This window comes from Rhinolophus hipposideros (assembly GCF_964194185.1).
Source record: "Rhinolophus hipposideros genome assembly, chromosome: 17".
Classification (NCBI taxonomy): domain Eukaryota; kingdom Metazoa; phylum Chordata; class Mammalia; order Chiroptera; family Rhinolophidae; genus Rhinolophus; species Rhinolophus hipposideros.
In genome coordinates this window covers 24,749,080-24,761,144 of record NC_138063.1, presented here as the reverse complement: position 1 = coordinate 24,761,144, position 12,065 = coordinate 24,749,080, and the positions used below count along the sequence as shown (strand labels likewise).

The 12,065-nt window shown below is 36.0% G+C and overlaps 1 protein-coding gene across 3 annotated transcripts in view; it reads right to left on the bottom strand.

Annotated features, from left to right (window-relative positions):
• The window catches only part of RIT2 (Ras like without CAAX 2), a 324,779-nt gene that overhangs the window by 263,664 nt on the left and 49,050 nt on the right, over positions 1 to 12,065 (bottom strand). The window lies entirely within an intron of this gene.

Here is a 12,065-nt window from a genome sequence, read left to right as displayed (position 1 = left end):
TGAAAAAATAAAAAAGAAACAGCCTCATGAGAAGCCATAGCATGAGATACTTGCCAAGGATGGTACCTCACCCTGCTGAGAGCCTTGAGTGAGATGAGGTGCCTACCAACTTGGAATACTTCCAAACAGGAATGATAGAATCTTTTTAAACTCAAGGTAATAGGGAAGTACTACTGTGTTTCCCCCAAAATAAGACGGTCTTATATTAATTTTTGCTCCAAAAGATGCCTTAGGGCTTATGTTTACGGGATGTCATCCTGAAATATCATGCTAGGGCTTATCTTCTGGTTAGGTCTTATTTTCAGGGAAACATGGAAAGAATAGTGGTAGAAGAGGATCTTCATGGAATTTGGCAAAAACTTCCAAAGACTCCTCCTTAATTTACTTTGCAGTTTTAATACTGAAGAGGTTGAACTTTTGTATAGACTGAAAAGAATGCTGAATTAGTAATTAGGTTAGAGGAATCTTGATTTCCATTCTAATGCCACCATTTTTTTTTTCTAATTAATGCTTTTCTAACATGAATGGGGTTCTCCTCTTTTTTCTCTATGGATACTACAGATTCTAAATTTCTATAAAATTGAAACTTAGAAAGCATAATTCAGAAATGGTGATTTGGTGCCTTCTAACTCAAAAGCATAATTGAACATATTTATATCAGGATACATGGAGATCAGTAACTCAGGTAAATGCCAATCCTATGCCTCCAAGAATTGGATCATCTCCACCAATTACTATTTTCTTAAAATAGAAACATCATGTGTAGATATACTCATAGGATGAGGAAGGTTAAAAAGGAAGTGGTTGAGATTTGGGGGTTCAGCTAGGTAGATTGGAGATGACACTGTTTGGTTGGGGGAATGGCGCTAAACTAGGGAAGTGGATGGGAGACGCAACCCTTGCAGCTGTCCATTTTGCTGAGGATTTCCCCTTCCCAGAATGTTCGCCTTCATGACCCTTTTTCTTCCATTCCCCATAAACCCTCTGCTAACAGAAAGACGTGGTGCTTTCCAGGACATTAAAAATTCTATTCATCTTCACTGAGTGATTTTTCAAGGATGATTTATGGGACACAAAAAGAAATGATGGATGTTAACAGTATTACCAGTCATTACTTATTTGCTCTATGTTGAGAGTTTATTTTGTACTCAATGAAACAAAGAAAATAGACATTTTCACCAATCATTTCTCAAGTATTTTATAATTTAGGATAAACCCCATCTCCTGAGGTGAATGAAATACTGTTGAGGCACTGCATACATGTACTGACATAGGTACATAATCTTTCTCTTTAGCATCACTCTTAATATGTAATAATGAAGACAACTATTGGAGTCTCATTCATGAATGGGTGATGATAACCCAAAGTGCTCAGATTTTAGAATATATATATGTAAAATTTGTCACGGAAGTTGTGATAAACATTACTATTTTGTCTATATCTGAATTTGCATTTTTACTATTTGTCATAAAAATTTACTCTGTCTTGATACCCCAATCCTTCAGTGAAGCATTCTCTGACATTTCATCGTAATTAATAGACAACATACATCTTGGTGCTGAAGGTTTTTCTTTCATAGATTCAGAAGATTTCCAAAGCATCAAGCACCTGTGAATTGTTACTATAATATCTGCATATTTGTTAAGCATTTTCCTTCATTCGATTAATCATTATCGTATTTCTAAGAATTTTATAATTCTCTTTGTAGACTACGTCACGGGCTAGTGATGGATTTCAGGACAGTTACCCCCAAAATATGGCACTTTAGCATACTGAATATTTTAAGTTACTGAATATTTTAATACTGAACATTTTAAAGGAATTTGAGAAATATAAGTGAAGGAAGGACTCTCTGACCTCTTTGTCTACCCTGAAGTGGGTCATAAGACCCTCATGTGAGAACTGCCCTCCCTATATCCAGAGGAAAGGAGGAGCATCTGTATCTCCAAAGACAGAGAGATGCCAAGAGGAATATGATCAGGCTTTACTAAGTACCCTACCTACCAGTTTACTCCCTTATCTCCTACCCTTTTGTTCTCTCACATTTGCCATGACTTTCCACTCTTCATCGAACCTACTATAAAAATACTCAGGCTTAACCACTTCTTCAGGTCTTCTTTTCCTTTTGAATGTTCCAGTATCATGTAAAATTTAAATAAATTTGTGTGCTTCCTCTTATTAACCTGTCCTTTGTCAGTCCAATTTATGGGGCCTCAGCCTGAAAACATAAGATGTGGAGAGGAAGCAATTTTTCCTCTCTTATACTGGTCAGCTACCTACCTTACCAAAAGGGCTTTGGTGTCTATGAATAGTTTTCTCATGCTCCACGAAATCTCTTTTTTCCTGCCTGAAATTTCTCATTTAGTGCCTTGTGCCCTAAATGATTCTGGGTTCCTGGATGCTCTTCTTAAAACATGATTAGCTTCTATCAGCTTTTTTAGTCCTTCAGGATAAATGGATGTTTCAGCCAAAGGGAAAAGCTCTGAAAAGGGGTGATGGGCCTTACATTGAATAAAACATACACTTTTTCCATGGCCTTCCCCAGATGATACCTGTTTCATTAATGATACTAATAATTATGATAATCTTTACAATCCAATAATTTTTAGGACTTTTTTTTGGTTTATATGATATATTAAACTCTATGCTTCTTTTCACAAGATGTATGACATGACATAAATCTAAAAGCAAAGGGTAATAGATTGGGTATCACAAACAAGATTTAGAAAAATCCTGAAAGGCTGGAATGATGGATCAAACCCAGAAAGATGAAAGGTAACAGATTAATGTGAAAGTCTTGTATTTTTGTTTGAATAATCAATTTTACAATTACAAAAGTATAGACTAAGTCAGACCTAGTATGACAACTGTTCAAATGAAAAAAGACATGGCACTGATAATTAGGTCTACATAATTATCTGACACTAGAGAAAATTTGAAGGAGATACATAGTTTAAGGCAGACTGTGACTACAGTATTTCATTTCAACGTACCACTGGTTGGTTTTTTGTATTGGATTTGTTATGGTGACATGAACAAATTCATTTTCCGTATCCAACACTTGGGCTGGATTTTATCCATCCTTCATGACTAACATACTTCCTCCCCAACACAACCCTAAGATGAGGCCTGCCTACAGCTGTGCCTCTTCTGCTGGCCTCCAAACACCTGATAGGTCAGGGCCTTGGCTACCTGGAGACTGGAAGCACTGTTCTGGCAGACAACAAAGGTGCTTCCTCCATCAATGTTTACAGAATTGAATCGTAATTATTCTGTCTAGAACACTGGCTCTCAAAATGTGGTCAAATAACCCCCGGGGTGTGAGAGATCCTTTCACCGTGTTAATGAAGTTCTCTCTTTTCAACTTTATATCTCTGTGAAACTGGATTTTTTTTCATATACTCAACGACTCACTGCAGCATACTGAACACAGAAGCAGATAGGAGACTGTGGATATCTTTCAAGCTAGATTATCGGTGGATATTTTAAACTATGTAAAACAACGTAATTCCTCTAAATATTTTGTAGTTTTGGAAAACACAGATTTTTAAAATGTTACTTGTTATAATATATTTTGAAATAAGTTTACACTTATAACTTTTTATAAATTACTTCAGTTTTGTAAAACTTCCGTTTTAATTTATACTATGGTATGTATCAGTATAAATAACCCATACAATTAAAAGCTCTTTGTTTTCAAGTGTGTAAAAAGATCCTAATACCAAAATGTTTGAGTACCACTGAGTTAGGGTGAAATCTCAGTCTAGTTAAATAAAAGCAGGTTGAAAGCACTATTATCATTCATACATCAATTCATAACATTTCAAAAGCCTGTAATTAAAGATAAAACAATATGAAAATGCACTTGACCAAGACATCAAAATTTGACTCCAGATCTCTATTTTTCTTCTTTCTCATTTCCTTTTGTTTCCTCTCTCTCTTTTCTTCTCTATGTCTCTATATCATATTCATGGCTATTGTGCTTACGTATTTTACTTCATATTTTCATCTTTCCCGTTTCCCCTCACTCTCTCTTTCTGTGCCCAACTCTTTCTCCTTGTCCCTCACTTCCTTCCCAGAACTTGCTGCTATCTTTATTCTGCATTACCACTACTGTAACTTCACACAAATCAAATTATGGAATTAAAAATAAATGCTTTGTTTAATAACGTTTTTGTATCTATCAAATCACTCCCTCTACTCTCCCTTCAAGATAGCTAAAATTAAAACTTTGGTGACATTTGTGTAAACCCCAACATAATTTTGTTATACTTTACTACAATATTTTAATTTCCCCCCAAAAAATAGTTTTTAACATTCTTAGAAAACCAAAGAGAAAATAAACATAAAATAAAATTATTGTATTAATGAACTGGGAGATGAGGAGTTTCAAATGAGAAGAGTAAGTGAAATGTGAAGAAAAAGGAAGAAATTACTGTAACAAAGTACAAAGCCAGGGCCCAGAGAGAAGGTATATGCCAGAGAGAAATTCTCTACAATAGAGCATGGCTCTATTTTGGACAATTTAATGACAGATGTCAAATTTGAAGTTTGCTGTCACTTTGTGTTGAAATTATACTCTGTTGTCTCTCCTCTTTACTAAAATTCTTGCACACAAAATGCTGGGGAAGGGAAAAGTTCTGCTCTTTAGACCCGTCATGGGGTGAAAGCCGGCTGGTTATGCTAAGTGAAGTAAGTAGATAGATAAAGTAATATCACTTATATGTGGAATCTTAAAAAAAGAAAAGTCAAACTTGTAAAAAATAAATAGTATAATAGTGGTCACCAGGAAAGAGGGGGAATGGATAGGAGTGATATTAAGGGTACAATCTTGAAGTAGTAAATAAGCCATAGTGATCTAATGCACAGTACAATTAATATGGTCAACACTATTGTGTATAATTATGTAATGTGATAAATATAGTTACAAAGGCAATTCTATTACAATACAGTTGCCCTATGTATCCATGGGTTCTGCATTTGTAGATTCAACCAATCATGGATGGAAAATATATTTTTTTTAGTTAAAGTTTCTCGGGGTGACAATTGTTAGTAAAGTTACATAGGTTTCACATGTACAATTCTGTATTACATCATCTATACATCACATTGTGTGTTTACCACCCAGTGGTCAGTTCTTTTTCCATCACCATAATATTTGATCCCCTTTACCCTCATCTACCACTCCTCTCCCCTCTTACCCTCTGGTAACCACTAAACTATTGTCCATGTTTATGAGTTTTTGTTTCTTCATTTGTTTGTCTTGTTATTTTGTTGTTTTCAGTTTTATATACCACATATCAGAAAATATATTTTTTTAAATGTTAAGTTGTTGCTGACTTGTACCAGGTAGTTATGCTTAGTATGGCAGTGTAGGAAATGAACATGTACAGACTTTTTTTCCCCTTGTCTTCATTCCTTAAACAACAGTGTAACAACTACTTACATAGAATTTACATTGTGTTAGGTTTTAGAAGTAATCTAGAGATGATTCAAAGTATATCAGAGGTCATGCAAAAGTTACATGCAAACACTATGCCATTTTATAGAAGAAATTGGAACATCTGAGGATTTTAGTACCCATGGGGGTTCCTGGAACCAATCCCCCCATGGATATTGAGGTACAACTGTATATAAATGTGTCAAAGTAATACGTTGTGCAACTTAAATTTACACAGTTCTATGTCAAATACATTTATTTAAAATACAAAAAAAAGAGAAGGCTCAGGAGCTGAGAGCAAAATGTGAAGCAAGTGAGAGCAATGAAGTAGTCACTGATGTGAATTGACTCAGGGACATTTAAGTCACCTTTGGAATCACCAAAGGATACTTGAGATCATACTAAACTTCTTCCAGTGTGTTATGCTGGGACTTGACCCATTCAACTGAGAGTTTTTCAGACTTCTAATCTAGTTATTTTAAACTGTCATTGTATTATATTCATTAGTATACTACTAGGAGATGTAAAAATAGTTCTCTTCTGTTTCTCTTTTGTATCCATATTGATAATTGGCATTATCCAACATGATACTAAGTGTAGTAGGTATTTAGTAAAGATTGGTGACTGACTTGCCACTGATATAAATAATATATATCAATTTTTTTAAAACCAATAATTCAGAGATGGATGTTTAGATTGTAAGATTACACCCAATTGTCAGTCTGGTGAAATAGTTAAGGAAACAAGCACTAGTCAATTAAGACATTTTCTGGATTTGAATCTTTATTCTGTTACATGGTTGTGACTTTGAGAGAGTCAATAAATAATTTGTTTTGTTTCTAAGTTGCCTCATCTATAAAGTAGGGTTAATAATAATACCAACTATTGGGCTGTTACGAAAAATAAGTAAAACAGTATATGTAAAAAAACTTAAACAAATGACTGAGCAATTCTAAGCTTTTAATGAACTTTATCAAGATTTTAAAACTCTTTTATTTGGAATGATTTATATGATTTAGCTCTCCCATATTGCATTGTGGTCTCAGGGTCAAATTAGCTAAAATATGATGCTTTTGTAAACTACAACTCACATATGTTCCTATGATGATATTCCATCTGTTTGAATAACACTTCAATGAACTGGTGTTTTGCTTTCATGAGTACACCTTGTTTGATAGTCTTTCTATTATCATGGGAATGCCAGTTGTTCATTTGTGTTTTATTTGTTGTTGTTGTTGAATTAATGAGTTAGTAGAGAAGCAAATATAATCAAGGTACTGGTCACTAAAATTATTTAACTACATGCTACAGTGAATTGAAAAAAAAAATCTTTGAATCTAGAATATACACCCTGCTTACTTGGTTAGAGTTGTTTTGTGTTGTTTGCTCTTCTTAGTATATAAATTGTAGCACTACTATTAATAGTACTCCAACTCTCTGGAGTAAAAGTAAAATTAATTATGAAGAGGTAACTAGCAAACCATCATTGACATGCATGATGATAGTAATTTCTGGCATGTGAAATCTCAAAAACAACCTATACTTCCCTTTCTTAAACCATAGCACAAGGAAATACCTGGAATTTGGCCACAGTTTGACAAAAAGATCATTTAGCAATGGTGTCGAAAGATCTGAGTTCTCACAATGGATAAAGCTAGTTATAAGTTAATTCAAACAAATCACAATAACAGTTCTAGTTTAATTTCCTTAACTCTAAATCATGAGGGCTTTACTAGATATAATTTTTATTTCTTCTGTGCTTTTATTCTATAAACAATTGCAGTAGAGTTCAAAACTCTTAAGTTTTGGTAGAGTTGAAATAGTTAACTATCTTCAAGAAACTCTCAGTTGACTGATGGACACTAAATATTGTAAATCATAGATCCTTATTTAGGCAAAGAAGAGAGGAACGCAATCTAAACTTGGAGGTGAGTAATTATTTCTCAAGAAGGTGGGGGCAATCCTGAATTTTGAATAGTATTAGATTGGTGCAACAGTAATTGCAGTTTTTGCATTTGTTTTTAACCTTTTAAACTGCAATTACTGTTGAACCAACCTAATAAGTATATGTTAATAATGCACATGAGATAGGGACTAGCGGAGTCTTTAAGACAAAGGAAATAGCATGCTCAGAAGTCCCAAAGGCTTAGGCAACACATTGAATTCAGGAATTTCTGGTAATTCAGTATTGGTGGAGACACAGTGTAGAAGGGCTAGATGAAGGATGGAGAAAGAAACAAATGTCATATTACCAAGCTCCCATTATGCCATGCTAAACATTTTAAATTTTCTCCTAAAAGTAGTGGGTAATCATGAAAAGATTTTAAAAGAAAAGTGACATATTCAGAATTACATTTTGAAAACAAAATCCAGAAGAGGAATTGCTGGGTGACAATGGTAATTCTAATGTTAATTTTTTTGAGGAAACTCAATATTCTTTTCCATAGTGGCTGTACCAGTTTACATTCCCACCAGCAGTGTATGAGGGTTCCTTTTACTCCACAACCTCTCCAACACTTGTTATTACTTGTCTTACTGATAATAACCACCTAGCAAGTGTGAAGTGGTATCTCATTGTGGTTTTGATTTGCATTTCCCTAGTGGCTAGTGAGGCTGAGCATCTTTCCATTTTTTTTTTTCTATTGGCCATTTGTATGTCTTTTGGAGAGAAATATCTGTTCACGTTGTCTGCCCATTTTTTAATTGGGTTATTTTGAGTTGTATGAATTCTTTGTAAATATTGGATATTGACCTCTTTGTTGTTTGCAAATGTCTTCTCCAATTTGGTTGGTTGACTTTTTGTTTTGTTGATAATTTCTTTTGCTGTGCAGAAGCTTTTCTGTTTGAGAAAGTCTCATTCATTTACTTTTGCTCTTACTTATCTTGTTTTTGAGGTCAAATTTATAAAGTTCTCTCTAAGACCAAGTTATCTACCTGGAAAAATTGAAAACATTTACTTGTAAATATATACAACCTCTGGAAATTAAGTTTGTGAACTCATCCTAGAAAAAGTGCTACATACCTCATTGCTGAGTATCACTACAGTCACTTTTGAAGCACTCCCTTTGGGAAGCTATGCACCAACGCCAGTGCCTAGTCCATCCTTCAAAGGAATTTTAGAACTCTTTATGGAATGGCCATCACAGCTGTTGTCGTATTACCCTTGATGTCCTGAACGTCATCAAAATGTCTTCCTTTCAATATTTCCTTTATTTTCATATAAAGAAAGAAGTCATTGGTGGCCAGATCAGGTGAGTAGGCAGGGTGTTCCAAGACAGTTATTTGTTTACTGGCTAAAAACTCCCTCACAGACAGTGTAATGTGAGTTGGTACACATGTTATGATGCAAGAGCCATGAATTGGTGGTGAAAATTTCCGGTTGTCTAACTTTTTCACACAGCCTTTTCAGTACTTCCAAATAGTAAGCTTGGTTAACTGTTTGTCCAGTTGGTACAAATTCATAATGAATAATCAAAAAAATGTTAGCAACATTGTTGCATCAAGTTCACGAACTTAATTGTCAGGGCTTTGTAGGAGAGGTTTAATTTAAGATTCCTTTAGGCTTATAATGGAAGGTATTCATCAAAAAATTGGATATATAAGTCTAGAAATCAGGAGATGATCTTTCAAATATTTTTTCAAGTGTTGAAAAGGCTGCTTGAAAAAGTTAGACAATCTGAATTTTTCACCAACAATTCATGGCTCTTGCATCATGACAATGCACCAGCTCACACGGCACTGTCTATGAGGGAGTTTTTAGCCAGTAAACAAATAACTGTATTGGAGCACCCTCTCTACTCACCTGATCTGGCCCCCAGTGACTTTTTTCTTTACCCAAAGATAAAGGAAATATTGAAAGGAAGACATTGTGATGACATTCAGGATATCAAGTGTTACACAATGACAGCTCTGATGGCCATTCAAGAAAAAGAGTTCCCAAATTGCTTTGAAGGGTGGACTAGGCACTGGCATCGGTGCATAGCTTCCCGAGGGGAGTACTTTAAAGGTGACCATAGTGATATTCAGCAATGAGGTTGTATCACTCATTAGGATGAGTTTCGAACTTACTTGTCTGACCTCGTATATGTACCACCTACTCTTTATCCATTCATCCATCAACGGACACCAAAGCTGCCTCCTCACCTTGGCCATTGTAAACAATGCTATAATCAACATATGGAGGCACACATCCCTCGAAGTAGCATTTTAGGTTTCTTTGGCTAAAAACCAGAAGTGTGATTACTGGGTCCTTCTTTGTCTCTTGTTATATAGCCTTTGTTTTAAAGTCTACTTTGTCTAGTATAAGTATTGCTACCACGGGTTTGTTTGCTTGTTTGTTTGTTTTTCCAACTCCATTTTCATGAAATATCCTTTTCCTGAAAGGATATTTACTTTACTTTCTGTGTGCGTCCTTTGATCTGAAGTGACTCTCTTGGAGGCAGCATATGTAAGGGTTTTGTTTTCTTATCCATTCAGCCACCTTATCTTTTGATTGGAGCATTTAATCCATTTACATTGAAAGTAATTGTTGATAGAGATGTAGTTACTGACATTTTATTATTTATATATATATTTCTTTACATAAATATATATATAAATTTATATATATACATATATAAATATATACATATATAAATACACACACACACACACACACACACATATATATACATTTTTTTTTAATTTATTTTTCAGTCTTAAAAAAGTCCATCTAAGATTCCTTGTAATACTGATTTGGTACTGAGGAACTCCTTTAGCTGTTTCTTGTCCTTTGATTCTAAATGATAGCTTTGTTGGGTAAAGTAATCTTGAATGTAGATCCTTGCTTTTTATCACTTTGAATATTTCATGCCCATCCCCTCTAGCCTGTAAGATTTCTGTTGAGAAATTATGGGAACTCCCTTGTAAGTAACTAACTGCTTTTCTTTTTGCTGCTTTAAGATTCTCTCTTTGTCTTTAAGCTTTTGGATTATAATTATGTTGTTTCTTGGAGTGTGACTCTGGATTTATCTTGTTTGGGACTCTGCACTTCCTGGGATTGTATATCTATTTCCTTCACCAGGTTAGGGAAGTTTTTTGTAATTATTTCTTCAAATAGATTTTCAATTCCTTGTTTCCTCTCTTCTTCTTCTGGCACCTCTGTGATGCAAATGTTGGTGCACTTATGTTGTCCCAGAGGCCCTTTAAACTCTCCTTATTTTTTGGATTGTTTATTCTATTTGCTGTTCTGATTGGGTTTTTTATGCTACCTTTGGTTTGATCCTCTGCTTCATCTAATTTACTGTTGATTCCCACTTAAGTGTTCTTCATTTCAATTATTGAAGTCTATATTTCTGATTCGTTGCTTTTTTATGTTTTTTTATCTCCATTTTTATGTTTCCTATCTCTGTGTTGAAGTTCTCCCTGAGATCATTGAGCATCTTTATAACCAGTGTTTGGAACTCTGCATCTGGTAGATTGCTTGTCTCCATTTTGTTTAGTTCTTTTTCTAGTACTTTGTTCTGTTCTTTATTTTAAAACAATGGTTGTTTGACTCCCTATTTTGGCTGCCTCCGTCTGTTTCTTTCTCTGTAGGGCTGCTATGCCTCTCAATCTTAGTAGAGTGGCCTTAGGTAGTGGGTGTACTGTGGGACCCAGTGGTGCAGTCTCACTGGTCACCAGAGCTAGGTGCTCTGGATGTGTCCCTTGTGTGTGTTGTGTGTGCCCTCCTGTTGTAGTTGGGACTTGATTGCTGTTTGCACATCAATGGGCATGATTGACCCTTAGGCTGATTTGTTGTGAGGACTGGCTGTGATTACAGTGAAGGAGCTGTTGTGCACAGACTGACCCTACAGAGAAAGGTTCACTCTAGGGGGGCTGTGATGCCTGCCCTCTGGTTGTGTCATCCCTGGAAGTAGCCAGGTGATGCTCCAACCTCAGGGCCCCCTAGGAGGGACCTGCTGCAGGCCAAATTCAGCCAAAGTTTGTGCACCTCCCAGGGACACCTGGCATGAGCCACACAGAGCAAGAGAGTGCTGCTACTGGCTCTGTGCTTGGAGGTGCCTTGTGAGGCCAAGCCACAAACCAAGGCTGGCTGTCACTAGCGCTGGGCTTAGGGCTGCTCAGTCAGAGGTATGGAACATGCCGAAGCCAGATGCTGCTTGTTTGGGTATTGTGAACATTTGAGAGATTTTAGGAAAGTCTGCCGCATGAGCCAAAGCAGGTCATTTATATGGAAAAACCACTGGAAGTGACTTGGGTATGCCTGAAAGTTGGTTGCAATGTGGTCTCAGACAATCACTAGGGCAGAGTAGATAAAAGGAGATAGTAAGGTTGATGGAGACTCAGATGTGACATCTGCCTATGTCTGCACACAGGGAGGGGGAGGGCTTAACAAAGAACAATGGCTTCTGCCAGCTCCCCTGTTTGGGAGAAATCTGCCTCTCCAGCCCTTACCCTGAAACTAGACAATTCCGTTCTTCCCAGTATGTCCTTGGCACCTTTCAAGCTGCTCCTCCGGCACTGGATCTCAGAGGGAGTGAGTTCATCAACAAGTAAGTGCATGTGTGGTTCCTTTAAGAGGAGCACCTAGGAATGCAGCTGCCTTCCATCTCACCCAGCCACAATCTCTGCTGGTTTTCACAG